Source organism: Nicotiana sylvestris, chromosome 5 (assembly GCF_000393655.2).
Source record: "Nicotiana sylvestris chromosome 5, ASM39365v2, whole genome shotgun sequence".
Lineage (NCBI taxonomy): Eukaryota > Viridiplantae > Streptophyta > Magnoliopsida > Solanales > Solanaceae > Nicotiana > Nicotiana sylvestris.
Window position 1 is genome coordinate 121,939,748 of NC_091061.1, and position 24,800 is coordinate 121,964,547.

Here is a 24,800-nt window from a genome sequence, read left to right on the forward strand (position 1 = left end):
AAGTAGCCTCCTTAAATGGATGGCCTTTCAACTGAACTTTCATTGAAGTTATACTCTTTGACCTCAACTTTCAAGCCTGCCGATCCAAAATGGCCATCATCTCCACATCATAAGTCAAATCTCCATATAACTGAACCGTGCTAAAGTCCAAAACAAGAGACAGATCGCCGTAGTACATTTGGAGCATGAAAATAAAACACTGGGTGAACACCCAATTGATTAGGTAGAAATGCAAGGTTGTAGGCCACCTCTCCAATCCTCTCAAGCACCTCAAAATGGCCAATATACCGAGGGCTCAACTTTCCCTTCTTCCCAACACTCATCACACCCTTCATGGATGATACTCTGAGAAATACCTTCTCTCTCACCATATAAGCAACATCACAGACCTTACAATCAGCATAACACTTCTGTCTAGAGTGTGCTGTATGAAGTTGATCCTAAATAGATTTGACTTTCTCTGGGGCATCCTGAACATATACCGCACCCAACAACCTAGCCTCGCTCAACTCAAACCAACCAACTGGAGACAAACATCGCCTCACATATAAGGCCTCAGAAAGAGCCATCTAATACTCTATTGGTAGTGATTGTTGTAGGCAAGCTCTGCAAGTAGTAGAAACTAATCCCAAGAACCCCCTGAAATCCATAACATAAGCGTAGCATATCCTCTAATATCTGAACGGTGCGTTCGTCATGTCTTTCCATACGTCTAGAGGTGAAATGTTATGCTGAATTCAAACCGTGTGCCTAACTCTCATTGCATTGCTCTACAAAATTGCAATGTGAATTGCCTTCCCTTATCAGAAATAATGGATACCGGCACACCATGAAGACTAACAATCTCACGGATATAGATTTCTACCAACCGCTTAGAATAATATGCAGTCACAACCAGAATAAAATGTGCGGACTTAGTCAACTAGTCCACAATCGCCCAAATAACATCGAATTTCTTTAAAGTCTGTGGCAGCCCAACAACAAAGTTCATGGTAACACACTCTCATTTCCACTCAGGGATCTCAAGTCTCTGAAGCAAACCGCCCTGCCTTTGATGCTCATACTTCACATGCTGACATTTCAAGTATCGAGCCACATATTCCACTATATCTTTGTTCATTCTCCTCCACCAATATTGCTGCCTCAAATCCTGATACCTCTGCACGACACCCAAATGAAGGGAATACTAATTGTGGGGCTCATCAAGAATCAACTCACGCAACCCATGCACATTGGGCACACAAATCCAACACTATATCCGCAACACCCCATCATCTCCAACGAGAACTTCCTTGGCATCACCATGTTGTATCATGTGCTTATGTACAAGCAAATGAGTGTCATCATACTGGCACTCTCTAATGTTCTCATATAAAGAAGACCAAGAAATCATGCAAGCTAGAACCCAACTAGGCTCCAAAACATCTAACCTCACGAAATGATTGGACAAGGCCTGAACATCTGATGCAAGTGGTTTTTCACCAATAGGAATAAATGCAAGGCTACCCATGCTTACCGCCTTTCTACTCAAGGCAGTGGCCGCCATGTAGGCCTTTCTAAGATAATACAAATGGTGATATCATAATCCTTTAGTAGCTCCAACCATCTTCGCTGCCTCAAATTTAGATCCTTTTTGCTTGAACAAGTACTCGAGACTCTGATGATCTATAAATACCTCACAAGGCATGCCGTAGAGATAATGTCTCCAAATCTTCAATGCATGAACTATGGCTGCCAACTCCAAATCATGAACAAGGTAGTTCTTTTCATGGGGCATCAACTGGCATGAAGCATAAGAAATCACTCTACCCTCCTACATGAAGACACACCCAATACAATCTGAGATGCAAAATACACTATATAAGATCCTGATGTTGAAGGCAAGACTAGAACTACAGTTGTGGTCAAAGCAATCTAAGCTTCTGAAAGCTCTCCTCACACTTATCCGACCACCTAAATGAAACACCCTTCTTGGTCAATCTAGTAAAATGTGAAGCAATGGATATGAAACTCTACACAAATCGACGATAATATCGAACCAAACTAAGAAAATTCTGAATCTCAATAACTAAAGATGGCCTGTGTCAATTCTGAACTGCCTCAATCTTCTTCGGATCTACCTTGATATACTCGCTGGACACCACGTGCCCTAAGAATGCCATAAAATCAAGACAAAACTTACACTTGGATAATTTAACATAAAGATTCTTGTCCCTCAACGTCTGTAGTATAATCCTCAGATGTTGCGCATGCTTCTCTTAGCTACGTGAGTACACCAATATATCATCGATGAATACTATGATAAAAGATTTAAGATAGGGCTAGAATACTCTGCTAATCAGATTCATAAATGTTGTTGGGGCATTAATCAGCCAAATTTACATCACAAGGAACTCGTATTGACCATAGAGGGTCCTGAATGTCGTATTCAGAATATCAAAACCCTGAATCTTCAACTAGTGATACCCATCTCAAATCAATCTTAGAGAACACTCTCCCACCTTGAAGCTAGTGAAATAAGTCATCAATGAGTGTTAGTGGATAATTGTTCTTAATTATAACTTTGTTCAACTGAATGTAGTCAATGCACATCCGCATAGTACCCTCATTCTTCTTCAAAAATAGAATCGGTGTACCCTAAGGCGACACACTAGGCCTAATGAATCCCTTATCCAGAAGATCCAAAAAATGTGTTTTCAATTACTTTAACTATGTTGGTGCCATGCAATACAGAGGAATAGAGATGGGTTGAGTGCCCGACACCAAGTCAATACCAAAATCAATGTCCCTATTGTCTAGCATGCCTGGCAAGTCTGTAAGAAACACATATGAAAAGTCTCGTACTACTGAATAGATTCAATGGTAGGCGTCTCAGCACCAACATCCTTCACAAAGGCCAAAAATGCCAGAAACCCCTTCCCAACCATCCATTGGACCTTCAAATATGAAATCACTCTACTAGGAACATAGTCCAGAGAACATCTCCACTCAATCCTCGGTAGTTCCGTCATTGCCAATGTCACAGTCTTAGCATGACAATCAAGAATAGAAAGACATGGTGACAACCAATCCATGCCTAAAATCATGTCAAAATCAACCATACTAAGCAGTAAAAAATCAAATTGTCTCTAATCCCCCAATAGTTAACACACATGACCTATACACATGGTCCATTATGATAGAATAACCCACCGTAGATACGTGAATGTGCTAACTATGGAATCACGAGGCATATTTAAATAATGAGCAAAGTACGATGATACATATGAATAAGTGGAACCAGGATCAAATAATATGGAAGCATCCCTGTGGCACACTGAAAAAATACATGTGATCATTATATCAAAAGCAACAACCTCTGGCCTAGCAGGAATGCATAGCATCGAGCCTGACCACCACCTGATTGACCTCCCCCTCTAGGGTGAGCTCAAACTTCCTAAGCCCCACCCCGAGCTAGTTGAGCATGTGGTGAAGGAACTGGTGCTAAACTTATAGCCTTACCTCTCTATGAACTGAGCTTCCCGTAAGACGGGAATAATGACACTCCACACTCGAAGAAACCTCGATCCGACAATGGTGGTGAGAACTGAAACGGAACCCGAGAACCAGTATAACTACTAGATAAACTTGGTACAGATGAACCCTAAATTGATGGAGCACATGATGAACTTTGAAGTATGAGGTCACTGAAAGATGACCGAACCAGATGTTCACTGAATAAACCATGTCTAGCTGATGAAACACGATGAATCAAACGATCCATCAAAACGGTCCTATAAGGACGACCCCTGATGTGATAGGACTTCCCTCCATATGAGGCACTGGTGAAACCACACAAACTAGGAGCCCTCTTTTCCTCTATCTCCTCATACTCTTGGCTTCGAACCAACTATGGACATCTATCAATGTCAACCACCTCGTCAAACCTCATACCCGATGCAATCTCCTGAGTCATGATGAAACATAGTCCATAGATGAGGCCATCAATGAACCTCCAAATCCTCTCCCTCTCAGTAGGAACCAACCATATCACATAGCGAGCCAACTCTAAAAATCTCATCTCATACTAAGTGATCCACATCTGAGTGGAAACGGTCATTGGACGAATAGTACCCAACAAGAGATGGGGTCGATTATCATAAAAAGTTTAATATGGGTGTTAGGGTGTAAACTTGATGAGAGTAAATGAAATATCTCAATTGTGCTTCTAAATAAGGGATTTTATTTTCTACTTCTAAAATTAACACTAATAATTATCAACTAAGGAGAAGAAACTAGAAAACGAATAATTTTTTTGTTGTTTTTATCAAATGGGTAAAAGGCCTATGGATGTAACATTCACCTAGGTGTTATCCTAATGGGTAAATCACGTTAATGCTTTTTTTAGTAAACAGGGTGTATTCTAACTCTCAACTCTAAATTAGCCATGCAATAACTGTCGATTATAGAGTGATTTTGCTTAAATTGGTTTTCTCAAGCCCAATTGGGTATCAATTCAAATAGTTAATATGAGCTCAAGTCTGGTTTCCCTATCTCTAGTTCAAACCCTTTAATTAGACTAGCCAAAACCTTAACTAAGCCAATTTATTGTTAGCCAAGTTTTCCTAGACTAAGTCCCTCATTCTCAAGTAAGAACCAACTCAAATAGGCATGACTCAATGTTTGCAACCATTAATTTTAGAAACAATGCATAAACACGGTTAAATAGTAAACACCAAATCATAAACAAGCATTAAATTAATCACCCAAAAGGTTTACATACTTGGGTTAGGTCACAACCCTAGAGAAAATCTAGCTACTTGTGGTAGAACTTGAAGAAAATAAAGAAGAAGAACTAACTAAAGCCATAGAACAAGATTAAATTGATAAAACTAATGTTTCTTCACCCAAAATAGTCACTAATTACATAAATAGTAAAGTATAATGGCTACAACACAAAAATTTAAAAAACTTGCCATAAAAAAGTGTCTCCCGTCTATTCATAGTGGCCCAAAATTTAATGACAAAAATGCCATCAGGAGGTTCTATGGCCGCACAATTACATGTGTGATCCGCACTTTTTTAGATTTTGCATGTGGAGAACTTCTACAGCCGCACAATTAAGTCTACGGCTCCACTTCAGCTTCTGTGGCCGTACTTTTCCTCGTGCGGCTGCACTTTTGGCAAGGCCTCATACTTGGTAATTTTGAACAATCTCTAAACTTTTTGAATTCTTGTCAGTTTAGCGGCTTCACATTTAGTATCCAGAACACGCTTCTCTAAAAATTATTTGAGCTTCAACCACCTGACCTGCAGCCGTAAAAGTATCTATGCGAACGGCACTTTGGCCTATTGCACTCCTTATCGTTCTTATGAGCTGAAACACTCATTTTTTTAGTTAGATTTCTTCATTGGGGTCCAATTCTCCAACATGACTACAATTTGCACAATTTCATTAGTTTTGGGAACAAGAATCAACACTTTCGGAATAAAAATAGAGTAAGAAGGTATAATAAGTAGTTAAAATCCACACTTATTACTGAGACTGACATACCCTCTTGGCGTAGTTGCTCAAACTGCTTATGCAACTCCTCTCTACGAGTTTGTGCAACAAACTTCTCTAAGAAGAGAATTGAGAACTCAAGCCACGTAAGTGGTGAAGTGCCGTCTGGCCTACTCAACTCATAGACCTCCCACCATCAATAGGTTGCCCCCGCCAGCTTAAAAGTAGTGAATGAAACTCCACTGTTGTACAAAATTCCCTTTGTACAAAGGATTCGCTGGAAACTATCTGTAAAATCCTGAGCATCTTCTGACTTAGCCCCACTGAACTCTGGAGGTTTGAGCCTCCCAAACCGTTCTACTCTCTTATGTTCCTCATCATCTATAGATGGTCCAACCTAGGCCCGAGCAACAGCAATCGGTTGAGGTGGTAGTACCCCCGATGTCTGAAGTCCCTAAGCCACCTAGTCAAGAGTACGTGCGGCGGGAGTCTGTGCACCTCCATCAAAATCTAGGCTAAGGCCCTTGAAGGACCGAGATCATAATGGGCACAGCTGGTGCCTGAGCTGGTCCCACCATCTCAACAACATCTAGTATATGCTCCTCAATTGGAGCAAACAGTGGCTCCATAAGTGTTGCTCTAGCTGTAGCACGAGCCACACCTCGTCCTCTATCGCGACCCCAGCCTCTGGCGACCCTAGCTAGTGGCACTGGTGGTTGTCTCCCTAATTTGGTCGCATGTGCCCTCGCTATCTGTAAGACAATAGAATAATAGAAGTTTAGTTTCCAGAATCAACAAATCTGCACGACAAGAGTACAAGAAATTAAAGTTTCCTAATGATTCGGTAGCCTCTGGAAGATAAGTACAGATGTGTCTGTATCAATTTGCAAGACTCTACTAAACCTACTCATGACTTGTGAGATCTAAGTAACCTAGTACTCCAATACCAACTTGTAACGATTTAAAATCACAACCTGTCATGATGGCACCTAACACACTAGCTAGGCAAGACAACAAACACATAATAGCTAAATAATTTAATGGAACATTCTTAATAACTTAACATCAGAAAAATCTCATAAACATATGGTGAAAATAATTAAAACTCTACTACAACCACCCCAAAATCTGGTGTCAATAAGTACATGAGCTACTAAGTAGCAACATAGTCTGAAACTTTAGTACAATTGTCTGAGTAATAGAACAGTACTGAATAAAATGAAAAAGGGAGAGTCAAGGTCTGCAGGCGTCATAGCAGCTATCTCAAAGTCTCCGAACAAGTACTAGCACTAAATCTAGCAATCACCATAATGAGATGTAGCTGGATTTGCACACGAATTTCGGAATGTAGTATGAGTACAATCGAACCAATGTACTCAATAAATAATAAAACTAACCTTGGGCTGAAAACTGTGACAAACATAGAAGGATAGAGTCAGAATCAATATATGGACAACACAGTTATGGTAAAGACAATGACACTAATAACTCAGAGAAAATTCCATATTCAACTCGTTTATGGTACAATAATTTAGGCATGCTTTCAATTTCCCAATTAAGGACCAGCACTGATAAAAACATGTCAAGTGTATCTAGCATGAGGAATGGTACATCTTTATGCCTACATGTCAAATATGCATGCCAAAAGTACGGTATCACGGTGATATCTCTAGGTACTCACACTCTCTGAGTGCTTAACCAATCTATCTCATGTTCTAACTCATTAAACACAATTACTCACCTTTGTAAGGGTGTCTGACATCAATGCCCCCAACCAAAGCACATATATATAAATTACGGTGCATGTGCTCACTGTTAGTACGTTAGACTCTGGAAGAGAGGATCATGCCTATAAGGCATGTTGTGGCGTCCATCTCAATCCGCAATAATAGATAATCCCATAAGGTCAACGGCGGCGTGCAGCCCGATCTAATAACACTCACAACTAGCCTCTCAAGCACACCTCAATCATCAGTCTCTCAAGTCTCAAGGGCTCACAATCTTATACCACTCAGCTCAAATAATAACAACATGTAATGTAACAATGAATGATAACAGAGACTAAGATATGATATACAAATTAATAATCATGACTGTGTACATAGTTGAAGTTAAAGCAAATAATTCAAAACAATAGAATTAACCTCATTAGATCTCAACCAAATAAGCACATAGCCTAAATATGATCTCTAACATGAATCACAATCCAATTACTCTAGCGGATAAGGATTTAAAGAATGGGACAAGGCTAGATAACTACATATTACAAAAGAATCAACCAAATCATAATTACCTCGGTGCACGCTCACATGCTCGTCACCTAGCATGTGCTTCACCCAAACACAAACCATACAACACGTTTTATATGGATTTATGCCCTGAGTTCCAAGTTTAGAAGTGTTACTTACCTCAGAGTGCATAACTCAATGATCCAACAAACCATTGCCTCGCAAATTGACCTCTGAATGACTCGAATCTAGTCACAAACAACTTAATCTAATCAATACAAGCTATTGGAATCAATTCCATACGATATAAATAAGATCCTTAACTAAGTTCAAAAGTCAACCCCAGGTCCACACCTCAGAGCCCGACAAAATTAACAAATTTCGAGCACCCATTCAATAACGAGACCAACCATACCAAAATCATCCACTTCCGACCATAAATCGAACCTCAAATTCCCAAATCGTACTCACCAATACATAGACCACAAATTTTCCAAATTTCACCTCAAACATATATAATCTAGGTGTAAATATTCATGGCTATTCAATATTAATGGACAAAAGTGAACAAAAGTTGTTTACCTCTTGAATTATGGTGAAATCCCTCTCAAACATCGCCCCTAGCAGAGCTCCACAAGTCTAAAAAAGAATAAAAATCCCAAACCATCGATTATAACAGTCTGCCCAACGATTCTTGCTTATGCGGGCTCATAAGCCTTACCTGTAGCTTCGCTTCTGTGGAAGAAAACACTCTTTTGCAAAATTTCATTAAACTCCCGACCAGTCGCTTCTGTGGCCAAATCCCACTTCTGCGGTCCAAGGTCCGCTTCTGCGGAGTCTTCTCCACTTCTGCAAAAACAGCCTCCCAGGCCAACAACCTCTTTTATGACCAGTTGCTCGCACCTGTGAACTCGCAGGTGCAGAATTTTCATCGCACCGCGACGACCCAGCTCAACTTAGGACCGCTTCTGCGACTCCATGACCGCTTCTGTGGCTCCGCACCTACGGCCAATTCCTTGCCGGTACGGTTACACTAGAACTGAACCCAACAGATTTTTCAAAAGTCCAAAATTCAATCTGAATCACACCCAAGGCCCCCGAGACCCCATCCAAACATACCAACATATCCTAAAACGTCATACGAACTTAGTCGAATTACAAGGTTAACAAGGGAACAACCCAGTCAAAGAAATCAATGCCTAATATGGGCAGTATGGGTACAATGGGTATGTCACAAGCACAGATGGATATTTGGAGCATGGAAAGCAAAAGAGCAACAGCATGGGAAACAAAATATGGACGCTATCCTACTGATATCAACATGAATATGATCTATGTATTTTTCATTTCTTATAGTCTTACTCCTTGTAAGACAACATGTTACATTGTTTTAGTTTTTATTATATATATATATATAAGCTAGCCCTAAGCACAGTGCCTAATGGATTTGATTAAAAAAAGAAAAAATTAGTCTAAGCCTCAAATCACATAAAACAATATCAAAAACACAAATCGCGCCCCAATTCAAGCCTATTAAAACTAATGGATTTTCAACTTCTAAAATCGATGCTGAAACCTATCAAAACAATTTCGATTGACCTAATTTTTTTCATAAAAGTAATAAATGATACAACAGACCTACTCCAACTTCCAGAAGCCTGGTATCAACAAAGTTAACTCTCAGTCAAACTTCTCAACCTTCCAAACCTTCAACTTTCGAACTTTCATCAATTAAAGCTAAATGACCTACGAACCTCCAAATTAATATACTAACATTCTCCTAAGTCCAAAAACCATTCAAAGCTATCAGAACCATCAAAACTCTATTCCGGAGTAGTTTACGTATAAGTCAACATCTGATCAACTCTTTCAACTCAGGCTTCCAACTTTATGACTGATTGTCCCAATTCATTCTGATATATCCTTGGAACAAAACCAACCGCCTCAGTAAGTCACATAACCATAATGAACATAGAATAATCAATAAATGGGGGAACGAGGCTAAAATACTCAAAAGGGCCGACTAAGTCGTTATAGTAATACTCTCCCGAAGTACTACTAACCTATTCAATCTAACCTAATGCCTATATTCCTATTGAATTACGATTAACATGAACACATTAATAATTTTCGTATAGTAACCAAGTAAGGCGATTAGATATATTCCTATCCTAACCGCAAATTTACTTCCCATAATTCAGGTTCATATTCTTGCTCTACTCAATCCTATATGCAATCTAAAATTCCCTCTCTCGAGTTCAATCCTAGATTCATAGATAGTATTTAATTAGTGATCAAATAATCAAATAATTAAGTGCAAGATTGAATAAATAACAAATATAATTTAATAATAAGAGAAATTCAAGAATCAAACTACAATGTTTATGTAGCACCCACAATCCTAGAACTAATAAACTATGAAATTAAAGGAAGAGAAGAGAAGAAAAACTAGTCGAAAGCCTCCTCCAATCGTGGTCCATGTTCCCTCACGTGAATCTCCTTCAAAGTAGGTTAGATACCCTCCAAATCAGGGTTAGGACCCCTTTTATACAAGTTGAGACCACGTAGGGTCGAAATAACCTTGTCCCAGACGAAATATGAAAATTCCGAGTTTGGGCACCCTAGGCAGTACGTCATGCTAGCATGGTCGCTGAAAATTTTAGGTTTCTTGTTCCAGAACCAAAGGTAGCGCGACACGCTATCTTGGACACTAGAATTCGGCACTTGTCCAATTTCTTCTTTTTTAGCTCCAACTCATATGCGTTCAATCCAATTCACTCCCAATTGATTCCAACACATACTATCACGCCCCGAACTTGGACCTAGACGTAACACGACACTCGGTGCCTAACTACATGTGACCGAACGAACCAACTGGCTGGCTAAATCAACATGTGATATCATAAAATACTGAATGCGGAAGATAAACTAACACATGTTGATATACTGAAAGTTTTGATGATATAAATCAAAGTACGGAAATACTAAAACCAATCTAAAACACATATATAGCCAACATTGCTTAACATGAAAGGCCTGAGGACTCTGTCTAACTGTTACTCTACTTTATGAAGCCTCTAATGAAGTACTGAAAACACCGATTGCCTATAAATATTGAAAGACTGTAAAGTAATGATAATGCCCTGAAAGAACTGGGATCACCAAATAGCTGGTATGACAATCCTAGCGCTCTGAATCGTCAACCTGTAAATCATTACCTGCATTGTAAGATGTAGGCCCCGAGCAAAAGGGACGTCGGTACATTTGAATTGCATTGGTATGTAAAGCAACTAAAAGAAAGAACTATAAATGCTGAAACTAATACTGAGTTGATAACTGATATTGATAATTGATAACTAAAATGATAACTGATAACTGAAATGATAACTGATAACTGATAACTGAAATGATAACTAATAACTGATAACTGAAATGGTAGCTGATAACTGATAACAGAAATGATAACTGATAACTGAAATGATAACTTTTGAAACTGAAACTGAAATGATAACTGATAACGGATAACTGAACTGATAACTGGTAACTGAACTGATAACTAATAACTAAAATGATAAAGGAAGTAAGGATATGAATACTCCCTCTTCTGAATGATGAACAACATGTTTATCTGAATAAGGTACGGCCTCGGGACCAATATATATGTGCACAAGCTACGACCTCAGGCCTAAGTATACGTATACATAACTACAGCCTCAGGCCCAAAATGCATAAAGCATAAACTTCGGCCTCAGGCCCAAGTATGCATAAAGCATATAAACTACGGTCTTAGGCCCAAATATACGTGTTCAACATTCATGAACTAAGAATCAAACTACAATACATGATAGTGAAATACTGAATCACACTGAGTTACATGATACTGGAATATTGGATCACATTGAGTTACATAATACTGGTATACTGAATAGGACTAGACTGAGATATATATTCTTGAACTGATTATGAACACTGAAACTTCAACTGTTTATGTACTGAGTAATCTATTCTAAGACTCGGGGGCATCATACCTAAGTCTATATTGAAAACGCACTGCGCTCACAACATTTAGAATAAAAGTGGTGAACGAGTTATGAAACTAGAGAATAGAAGTTCTACAACTATTCAAGGAACTAGGCTTAACTATATTTCTGAGGCAATTGGTAACGTCGTAAAAGAAACGTAGTGTAGAGAGAATCATTAAAATTCCCAAACATAGAGAGTTAGCCTCACATACCTTAACTTCCTACTCTTGAGCGTATACAACATTCGCCAACCCTTTCAACTTTAATCTATATCAATACAAGTCAAAGAGATTCTATATTAGCAATAATTCTCATATTTTGGTCACTTAAGCATTTTCTCAAACACTTGGTGACATAAAGCTTCATCGTCCTTGTTAATGGTGTCTCTACACCCGATAACCCATTCTCTTGCTCCAACATAAATTCTAAAGTCTCAGATGGTTATAATCAATATTATTCTTTATCGCCCATAAGGTAAACAACACCCTTAATCAAAAATCAAAAATCAACAAGCCAAACCTATAATTGTCCATGTTTTTATATCAAACCCATCAACTCATATCTCATGAACTTGTAGTCTACAATCATTAATCCAACGCTATAAAAATTACAGGGTGAAGATATTACCTTCTTGACGTTCAATCTTCTTGAATTCGAGTTCTAGGGTTCCTTCTCTCAACAATGATGTCCCAATCAAATATCTAATGATTTATAGGGTTTAACCATGTTAATAAAATGTTAGGAAGTTGAAATTAACTTAGAATCACCATTAGAACTTACCTTGGGTGGTGGAGGGACCCTTAAGGAGTTAGGTTTTTAAGAGCTTCCCTTTCTAGAACAAGCTTTTTATGTTTTGGGATTGTGGGGGACAAAGTAGGGCTTTAAAATGACCCCCCATGAGCGCCCCCACGAACATGGTAGGCCTAACCGCGCACCTGACCACACAAAATGGTAGTAATACTGCCTTGAGAGTGGGTCGCACTCAGGGCGTGCATATCGCATACTATTCTGTAAAACACGCATACCTTTTTGCACAGAGATCCATTCGGGCTCCATAAAATATCGTTGGAAAGATATTTAAAAGGCCTACAACTTTCCTGCTTTGTGTTTTCACAAATGCCTTACATATTTTCACTAAACCCTACTGCAAGGTAGACTTTCTGCAAACTTAGCCAATTTTGTCAAATCTTATGCACCTCACTTTCTATCTTGATTTTGAAACAACTATTTTACCCATAATCATCCCGATGGGACTTCGCATGTCCAAAATATAACCTTACTACTCCTTTAACTCATTCATACCTAAGCCGAATTTATGGGGTATTACATTATCTCCCCCTTGGGATCATTCGTCCTCGAATGATTGTCCTGACTGTAACTTCTGCTAACTCCAGACCTTAAACGGGTCTGGTGGAAACATGAACTTTCACTAACACTTGTATACTAAACTGAATTAATATATGATTACTGAACTGTTGCGATACTAAACTGAATGACTACTGCATTGGTTGAATATTGGTCTGCCATGGATATGTGAATACTTAACTAACATGGATATATGAATATTGAACTGGCACGAATATTTGAGTAATCTGAGTACTAAGCTGGCATGAATGTCTAAGTATTGGACTAACATGAGTAGCTGAGTATTGAACTGACATGAGTATCTGAGTACTGAGCTGACATGAATATCTGAGTACTGAACTGACATGAGTATGTGAGTACTGAAAACTTGAATGTTATAACATAACACGTGAAGTAGTGGTTGTATAGCAGCAAATTTTGGGGGCAACTCTAACTCATAAGCTAATTGACCGATCCTTCGCAAGATTTAATATGGCCCAATATAGTAGTGGCTATGCTTCCCCTTCTTACCAAATCTCATAATGCTTTTCATAAGCGAAACTTTTAGAAACACCCAATCATCAACTTGAAACTCTAGGTCTCTATGTCGCACGCTCGAATAGGACTTTTGGCGGCTCTGAGTTTTCTTCAAACGCTCTTGAATCAACTTAACTTTCTTTATAGTCGGATAGACCAAATCGGGTCCTAACATCTCCATTTCTCCAACTTCGAACCAACCAATTTATGATCTACACCTTCGCCCATACAGATCTCTGTATTGTACCATCTTGATACTAGAGTGGTAGGTTATTATTATCAAGGTCAATGAGAGGTATGTGATCATCCCAATTACTACTAACATCAAGGACATATCCTCAACTCTTTGAATAATACACATTGCCTGGCCATCTTTCTGAGGATGAAAAACTTGTTCCTAATCATTTCTGAAAGACCTTCTAAAAGTTCATTTTAAGCTGAGCACCACAGTCCGAAATGACGGAAAACGGAGTCCCATGCAATCAGACGATTTCCTGAAAGTATAACTTGACATAATCTTTTGTTGAATCTGTAGTATTTACTAGCAAGAAGTGCGCTTACTTGGTAAGTCGAATTACAATCATCCAATCAAATCATGCTTTTAAAATGACCAAGATAATCCTGTTATAAATTTCATATTTACCATCACTCAAAATATATGTATTCTGTGATAAAACACTAGGCTTTCTGTTGCTCAAATTTCACTTGCTGACAATTCGGACAATTGGCCACAAAGTTTGTGACGTTATTTTTCATGTCGTTCAACCAATAAATCTCCTTGGTCATGATGTATATTTGGGGAACCTAGATGGAAAGGATACTTAGAATTATGGGCTTCTAACATGATCTTCCCTCTTTAAGTCCATCTATATCTGGAACACACAATCTGTCTTGGTACCTCAAAGTACCATCGTCTTATACTTGTGAATCTCCTCTTTCAACTGCAACACATAGGGATCATCAAATTGTTTCTCCTTCTCTTCGGCTACTAAGGGTAACAAGTCCTGTTCTAGACAATAACTCCATCATCTTTGGAGTCCGAAGTTGAACTTCTATCTTAGCTGGTGAACTTCTTTTACCAGAGTTCTCTTGTCTACCTCAATCATGAGTTATACTTCCCACACTTTATCTTTTTAAGCACTTCCTAAAAATACTTATAGAATTGTTGTGAACTAAGTCTTTCACTAGTACTCCGTAGACTAGAGTCTCGTGCAATGGCACTAAACTCGTGACACATACATAGGCATGATTTTATAGTTTTTATGTGATCACTTTATCATCAATAACTAAGCTCGGTGATCATTCTACTCACTTTGTGTTTCTTACACATGCTAGACATAATCTCTGTGGTAATCATACAATTTTCCCTCATTACGGAAATGATTTTCTTTTTCATATCCCATGCTAACTATTCGTGTTTCAAATCTTCGTCTGGACTTACTGATGATTTTCACATCACCCCTTAGACCAAACGTCTTATACTTGCGGATCCTTCCTTTTTTCTTGTTGGAATCAAAATAACTTTGTTTACTTTCTGCAATTCTTTGCACTCTATGTCAATGAACACTCATTGTCCAACTTACTCCTGAGAATTTTTTTTTTGAACTATGTACATGGATCACACTTAGAGAAAGTTTATCTTTCTTAAACAAAATTGGAATATCTAACCCCAAATTTTCTATACACTTATAAACCTCCGGCCTAAACACATAGTCACATAATTTGAACGGGAACTGTCATATTTTTATCTCACAGTAATATCCACTATTTATACAAATTCACTAACATTTTACTTTCTAATCCTGATTTGAATAAATCTAAACAACTTAAAATCTTTCCCTGAAATTCAATATCGGCTGCTCTTAGTTCTCATTGCATACATCATATATTCTAGTCATTTGCATGAGTTGTACGAAATCACATCTTTGTTAATAACAAACGTTTCTAACTCCTAGGTATTTTACCCTTAGGCTCTTTCCTGTCAAAAACTATAGTGACCAATATTAGGGTCTAACATCTGAACTATCATCATCCAACTTGTGGCTCCATTTTCAAGAATTAAATGAAGTTGTTCTAGGTGGTAAAACATATACGAATAGACTACCATGCACAAACTTTTCCTTCAAAGTATATCATTATCTGATAAATCACTTCCTGCACCATTCGGTGAGTCTTGGTCTTAATCCAGACCTAAAATATGCGAAGGTTTCCCTATAATCACTGTTACTTACTTTTTCTTTTAGAACCCATAGGCATTACAGTATACTCACCAGTCACCAGAAATTTTGATACACTGAAAATTGGATATTTGGTAAGCATATAATTGAATACTGGCGTTCTGAATAACCACAAACTTGCTAACTGAAGGACTGTATAATTGGTAACTGAGGTAAAGTAATATCCATAAGACATGATAACTGCTTTTATACTTTCTGATAAGGATATGCTCGAATCAGTACTACTATCCATTGCATCCCACTTTAAAATCCTCTCAAGTCCCATATTTACCAACCTGTACTCCATAATTATGCCCCAATGGGTAGTTATCCTCTCTAGGACCTTAGGTTTCTCCTATGCATCGCTTGGGCATACAATACGTTTGGAAATCGATTGGAAGAGAAGGTTTATTGCTCTGAGCTTCATGGCACGATCTAGAGTAGAAAGAAATGAGACAATCCCGGATGTCTTGGTAGTTAACCGTTTATATAAGTGGCCGGCACAGACATATAAAGGAAACTCCACTAGACACAGCTTCATACACTCCCTAGGACTCTTGAACCTAGTGCTCTAATACCAAGCTTTGTCATGCCACGAACCTGGGCCTGGACGTAACACGGCACTCGGTGCCTAAATACATGTGACCGAGCGAACAAACTGGCTGGTTGAATCAACATGTGATATCATAATATACTGAATGTGGAAGATAAACTAACACATGTTGATATACTGAAAGTCTGGATGATATAAATCAAAGTGTGGAAATAGTAAAACCAGTCTAAAGCACATATGTAGCCAACATTGCTTAACATGAAAGGCCTGAGACTTTGTCTAACTGAGAATTGATAATTGATAACTAAAATGATAACTGTTGAAACTGAAACTGAAATGATAACTGATAGCTATTAATAACTGATAGTTGATAACTGATAACTAATAAGTGATAACTGAAATGATAGTTGATAATTGATAACTGAAATGATAGCTGATAACTGATAACTGAAATGATAGTTGATAACTGATAACTGAAATGATAACTATTGAAACTAAAACTAAAATGATAACTGATAACGGATAACTGAACTGATAGCTGATAACTGAACTTATAACTGGTAGCTGAAATGATAACTGATAACTGAAATGATAAAGTAAGTAAGGATATGAATACTCCTCTTCTGAATGATGAACAACCTATTTATCTAAATAAGCTACGGCCTCGGGCCGAATATATATGTGCACAAGCTACGGCCTCAAGCCCAAGTATACGTATACATAACTACGGCCTCAGGCCCAAAATGCATAAAGCATAAACTACGGCCTCAGGCCCAAAATGCATAAAGCATAAACTACGGCCTCAGTCCCAAGTATTCATAAAGCATATAAACAACGGCCTCAGGGGCAAATACAAGTGTTCAACATTTAGGAACTAAGAATAAAACTGCAATACATGATAGTGAAATACTGAATCACACTCAGTTACATGATACTACAATACTGGATCACACTTAGTTACATGATACTGGAATACTGAATAGGACTAGACTGAGACATATATTATTGAACTTATTATGAACACTGAAACTTCAACTGTTTATGGCATACTGAGTAATCTATTCTAAGACTCGGGGGCATCAAACCTAAGTCTATATTGAATACACACTGAGCTCACAACGTTCAGAATGAAAGTGGTGAACGAGTTATGATACTAGAGAATAGAAGTTCTACAACTATTCAAGGAACTAGGCTTAACTATATTTTTGAGGCAATTGGTAACGTCGTAAAAGAAACATAGTGTAGGGAGAATCATTAAAATTCCCAAACATAGAGAGTTAGTCTCACATACCTTAACTTCCTGCTCTTGACCGTAATACAACATTCGCCAACCCTTTCAACTTTAATCTATATCAATACAGGTCAAAGAGATTATATATTAGCAATAATTCTCATATTTTGGTCACTTAAGCATTTTATCAAACCCTTTGTGACATAAATCTTCATAGTCCTTGTTAGTGGTATCTCTACACCCAATAACCCATTCTCTTGCTCCTATATAAATTCTAAAGTCTCAAATGGTTATAATCAATATTATTCTTTATCACCCATAAGGTAAACAACACCCTTAATCAAAAATCAACAATCTACAAGCCAAACCTATAATTGTTCATGCTTTTCTATCAAATCCATCAACTCATATCTCATGAAATTGTATTCTACAATTATTAATCCAACGCTATAATCAATTAGAGGGTGAAGATATTAACTTCTTGACGTTTAATCTTCTTGAATTCGAGTTCTAGGGTTCCTTCTCTCAATAATGATGCCCCAATTAAATATCTAATGATTTGGAGGGTTTACCTATGTTAATAAGATGTTAGAAAATTGAAATTAATTTAGAATCACCATTAGAACTTACCTTGTGTGGTGCAGGGACCCTTAAGGAGTTAGGTTTTTGAGAGCTTCCCTTTCTAGAGCAAGTTTTTTATGTTTTGGGGTTGTGGGGGACAAAGTAGGGCTTTAAAATGACCGCTCATGAGCGTCCCCACGCACCTGGTAGGCTGACCGCACACCTGACCGCGCAAAATGGCAGTAATACTGCTTCAGGAGCGCGGCCGCGCTCGGGGCAAGCTCAGGGCGCGCATATCGCATATTATTCTGTAAAACGTGCATAACTTTTTGCACAGAGATCCGTTCGGGTTTTATAATACATCGTTGGAAAGCTATTTCAAAGTCCTAAAACTTTCATGCTTTAAGGTTTCACAAAATTCTTACAAATTTTTACTAAATCTTGCTGGAAGACAGACCTTCTGCAAACTTAGTGGATTTTGTCAAATCTTATGCACCTCACTTTCCATCTTGATTTTGAAACAACTATTTTACCCATAATCATCCCGATGGGACTTCACATGTCCGAAATATAACCTTACTACTCCTTTAGCTCATTCATACTTAAGCCGAATTTACGGGGTGTTACACATACAAACACCAAAAGTCAAGAACTACCTTTCATTTGCCGTCTGCTTGTAACCGGGGAAAACTTGACAGAAGACGCTAAGAGATTTCTTGCCTATTCCTATCCAAAGATGTCGGACTGATAGACGTCACATGCATTTATATAGCTATGCTAGAGACTCTTAACCAAAACTTTAACCATATGAACCTCTTAGTAATTAAGATATGGTTGCCCCAGGACTCCGAATAAAATAGTTTCCTTCCGTCAAGGAAATTATTATGCTAGAATATTATTTGATTTATTATTTACTCTAGAGACAAGGTAATTATTTAAATTGGTTTTTATTTATACTTCTCTTGTTAGTTCGCAGTGGTAAGGAGCATGTTTAGGCCTGCAGCTAACACATTGGTGAGTAAACTCTATGTTCGCTTGGTTACTTGTTGTGTACTTCACTTGCTTTCAAGTATCATGTATATTTTCCCGGGGAAATGCATAGAAAAGGTAGATAGAGTTATTTAGGTTTTTTCTTTTCTTTCTTTCTTTTTTTTATATTTTATATTTGGAATGTAATAGTTATCTTACTTTATATTTCCTAGTATTTTGCATGTGTTTGGTCTTAACCGCGTATTTAATAAGGATCAAATGAGGAACCGTATATAATACGGGATCGATGGTACCCAAACCTTACTCTCTATCAAATTAACCACCTAACCCGATCTCTATTTCGCAAACTAGTTTTGGAGTCAAATAGCTAAAAGGCTTTCAATAAATTAAAGATTAATTTAAATGGCTAAAAGGGTTTCAATAAATACCTTGTAACATAGCTTTTGCTTTTGCAAATGTTATCTTCTTAAGTTACATGGATTAAGCAGATTATTCATTCGCTATTTACATTTTACATAATCTTGTCTAACGCAGCAGTACAACATTCTCTTAATAATACAAATAACATATAGGGGTACAGGTGAAATAAAAATTCTCCTCCCTATGAAAAAAAGAGTCCTTTGCAGACATAGCAATCATGATTTGCTAACAAAATCAAAGCCTACAACTCTATTCATGCAGAGTTACAAGCATTCATGCAGATTTAAAATTTGCACATGACAAAGGACCGGCACCACTGGAGATTGACACTGACTCGACGGACATAATCCAACTACCCGAGCACAATATCTTTCTTGCTTATACTAACACTATCTTGGAATGCAGGTACTTGTTGAAGAGATTGGGGAATCCAGTGGTCCGGCATAGCTTCCGTGAAGGCAACAAAGTGGCGCACTTTTTGTGTAAATTGGGTTCCAAACAACAACACTTAAGCTCTACTACAACTATTTTGCACTCACCTCCAGATCCAGTAAAGAGGGTGATTGTGGAAGATAAAAATGATGCATCTACTACTAGACTAGTATCTAGCTCCATATGTATTTCACTAGCATTGTTTGGAAACCTAAGTATTATCCCTACTATTATTAATAGCGATGTAATGCCTCCGTAACCTTTATTAATGAAATTATCCCTTTTTCCAAAAAAAAAAAAAAAAACCTTGCGTACATGTTTTAACATCATAAAATCTAGAATATACTTTTCATAAAGAATATGTTTTTTGTTTTTTACATTATAAGATTAAATAATCGTGATTTCTACACCTATCAACACGTAGTGAACTTTTAAAGAGAGATTTTATTTCTTCATGGTGCTGTACAAATAGGTTATAAGAGACTCTATTTAATTATAGGAAAAGGAAGACAACCGTAACAAACTTTTGTTATATAACAAGATTTCTCCAAAAATCTTGTCATGGCACGACATCTACAGACTACAGTGCAAGTGGATTTATAACACTTGTAGCATTATTCCTTTCAAGGACTTTAATTAGGGAGGTCTTATTTAGGAATTGCACTGTTTAGCCGCAAAAGCAGATCCCTAACAATTTTCTATTTTTTTTTTTTTTGTAACAAAAGGCATATTTGTAGAGGAAAAAAATATATTTATATTAAATGATCGAATAAGGAAGTGACACGTGGAGCCGAAGATAGAAGACAACTGAATCCGAAGGCGACGATCTCGTCTGTTACAGGAGAGAATAATGCTCACGAGGATAAAATAAATGCTTTTCACCCGATAGCATTAAGTGAGAAATATTCTATAGCATAAGTACACGGTCTGTTACATAGAATATAACATTCATTGGTTGTTGTTACACTTTATTCAATAGCCCTCATAATTGACATTAATGAGTGGCTTGATCCGAGAACCTTGTTCCCTAGGTGCAGCTATAAATAGTGAGCTCTATTATCATTATAGGGGATACGGATTTTCTGGCAAATAGACGATACATTCTGTTCAAGCTCAATATAATTTTATCTTCTTTTTTATTGATATTATTGTTGTTGTGCCCGGAAGCGTTGCTCTCGGAATTATCATTTCGCCTATTTTATCTCAATCTCAAGGCTAAGTATCATATTTTTATCTAATTCATCTATTATTTCAGGATCAAATTAATTCACCTGTCTATAAACCACGTATAAATTCAACTATACCATTATACAGGTAAATAGTTTGGCGCCCACCGTGGGGCTTAGACAGTTGTATAATTAAGTTGGTCCTTGCCTCTTTTACTAACGTGTTTGATTATTTGTTCTTAGCAAAAAAATAATAGAAAATGGTAGATAATAGTGTTAACAACACACACAACCTTGGGGCTCAAGAAAATCAGCCCCGCCATGAGGATTCGATCAGTGATACCCGCAGTGAGGGGAACGAGGCCACTCCGGTCCACGATAGGCGGTACCCGCGACATGTTGGAGAGGCAACCCGTGATGATGCCAAAGAAGAGCATGTCGTTGAAGCGGTAAGGGTTTTGCAGGAGCAACAGGAGTCCATCTTAGGTCATCTCACATGGCAGGATAAGGTTATAACGTAACTAAAACATGCGTTATTGGGTGCTTCTAATAACGTAAATAGGCGAGGTCCAATTACTTCCGATGCTCCCACAAATCAAACAACACAAAGGGTCGACAACAACACCCCGAGGGTCGAGGTCGGCTTTGATGGGGCCGGGGGAAACGGTTCCAGTCATAACAACGAGAGTGATCCCTTCAAAAAACAAATTCTTACGGTTTATGAGGGAAGTGAAAGCCTGCATGGACCAAATCGTGGGTGCACCACCAGTGCTGAAAGGGCCATACTCGAAGAAGTATACTCAATTACCGTACAAACCAAACACGACACCAAAATTGATCCCAGCTGGACATACCGAAATATGATAGGACTTCAGATGCTCAGGAGCATATCTCTACCTATACAACAGTGGGTAAGGGGAACGATTTAGCTCCCTACAAGATTTAGTCAGTATTGCTGAAGAAATTCGGAGAGACTCTCACGAAAGAAGCCTTGACGTGGTATTCTATTTTGCCTGAGCATTTCATAGATTCTTTTGATACGCTTACATATTCTTTCATTAAGACCATGCTGGGGGAAAGTTACAGGCCGAAAAGGCCGATATATGTAAAATTGCACAAGGAGAGTCCGAGTTGTTGCGGGAATTTGTAACCCAGTTTCTAAAGGAAAAGATGTTGCTCCCGGCCTTTCCAGATGAATGGAAATTCACCAAGGGTTTGAATTTGAGTAGTTCTGTTGCTTTCCAAAAATTTAAAGAAAGCTTGCTCGAGTTCCAAGCGACAACCTGGGCGGTTGTTCACAACTGGTATGAGTCAAAGAAAAGGATTGGGGATGATCAGCTCCACTTCCCGACGTTAGTTAAGGGCTGAGAGAAGAATATAGAGAAATCAAAAGACGAGTTTGACATAGATCGACGATCTTCGAGGAGCTGGTTTTTAACCTATGAACAGGCCAAAGGACGCGGCAGAGGTTTTCGATCGGGGGATAGGTTAATTACGAAAGAAGAACTGATCGCAGCCGGAACAACAGGTCGTTATAGGACAAGGAAATGTTGGGTTCTAGAGATCCTTTCTACCCCAAACTTTCAGAATATAACTTCAACGTCAGTGTAGTAGAGTTTGTGTCAGCTATGAGGAACATTAAAGAAACACGGTTCGCAAATCTAATGATATCCGATCCCAGTCAGAGGGATCCTAATTTATGGTGCGAATACCATGGGACGAATGGTCACCGGACTGGGGACTGCCGACATCTGCGTGAAGAGGTTGCGACACTGCTAAAAAATGGCCATCTCAGGGAATTTTTAAGTAAATGGGCTAAGAATAATTACGACCGTAATCGTGATAATGCAAAGCCCTCAAAAGTAGAAGAAGATCACTCGCGCCTAACAATCAACATTGTTTTCAGGGGAAACAAGATTAACGGGGTTACCTTCTTGACAACTAAGAATATAAAGGTGTCAGTTAGCCATAGAAAGAGGCTTCGGCAAGTCATTAAAGATGACATCACCTTCACGTAGGAAGACCCTGATGGATTATTGTTGCCGCACAATGATGCATTGGTAATTTTGTAAAATATATTAGATTTTAAAATTAAACATGTTATGGTAGATCCAAGGAGTTTGGCCAATATTATACAATTGAGGGTATTGGAGCACGCCAAACTTACCGTAAGCATCATTCCGGCAACAAAACTCCCTATCGGCTTCAACCTAGCAAGCGTGACAACCCAAGGAGATATCCCGCTGCCCACGAATGCCAAAGGGACGATGAAGACGACTCTTTTAGAGGTGGTGGATGCTGATCTCGGATACAACATTATCCTGGGAAGACCATGGTTGCACGAGATGAAAGTCGTGCCATCGACATATCACTTGTTGTTGAAATTCTCAACTCCTAAGGGAATTAAACAAATAAGAGGTAACAAATCGGTGGTAAGGGAGATGAATGCAATTTTGGTCTCCAATAGCAAAGGGAAAGAGCACCCGACATAGAAATTATAGGAACCGGCGCCCACTCTCGAGTAAAGAAGATCAGCTAGAGGAAAGAGGCACCGAAATCTTATCAAGTCCCAATGTATTTCCATGTACTAGAAGAGACAGACGCAACAACTTCCACAACAGAAGAGCTTGAGCAGGTCGCATTATTTGAAGAGTTCCTGGAAAGGAAATTCCACTTAGGGACAGGACTGCACCCCGAACTAAGGTCTGAATTTATTGAATTTCTTAAATTTAACGTCGATTTTTTACGTGGTTGCACGCGAATATGATTGGTATTTCGTCGAAAGTGGTCATACACAGGCTGAGCTTGATCCCAGCATCCCTCTGGTAAGACAGAAAAAATGGACTATTGCCTAGGCTAGAAACAAATTCGTCAAAGAAGAGGTAACCTTCCTACTTGATATCGGTTCAATCCGAGAGGTAAAGTATCCATACTAGCTAGCTAACTTAGTTGTAGTTCCAAAGAAGAATAATAAATTTCGCATGCGCATAGACTATAAAGACTTGAATAAGTCATGCCCAAAGGACTCGTTCCAATTGCCAAACATTGATTAAGTGATCGATGCAATGGCCGAGCATGAGTTAATGAGTTTCCTCGATGCTTACCTCGGGTACAACCAAATTAAGATAAACCCGGAGGACAAGGAAAAAACTTTGTAAATAACAAACTGCGACACATATTGCTATAATATGATGCCCTTCAGGCTAAAGAACGCTGGAGCCACTTATCGGCGGCTCGTAAAAAAAAAATGTTTGAAAAACATATAGGGAAAATCATGGAAGTTTACGTATACGATATGTTTGTTAAGTCTTTGAATGCATGTTACCATCTTAAACACTTGCAAGAAACTTTTGACATCCTAAGGAAGCATAACATGAAGCTTAACCTTGAATAGTGTGCGTTCGGGGTCAGCTCCAGTTAATTCCTAGGGTTCCTGGTATTTCAAAGGGGAATTGAAGTTAACCTCGATAAAATTAAAGCCATCGAAGACATTCCAAACAATCTTTCATGTATAAAAGAGGTTCAAAGGCTCACGGGGAGACTGGCTGCTTTAAGCAGGTTTATTTCTAGGTCTTCAAAGAAATGTCATCATTTCTTTTCGTTACTCAAGAAGAAGCA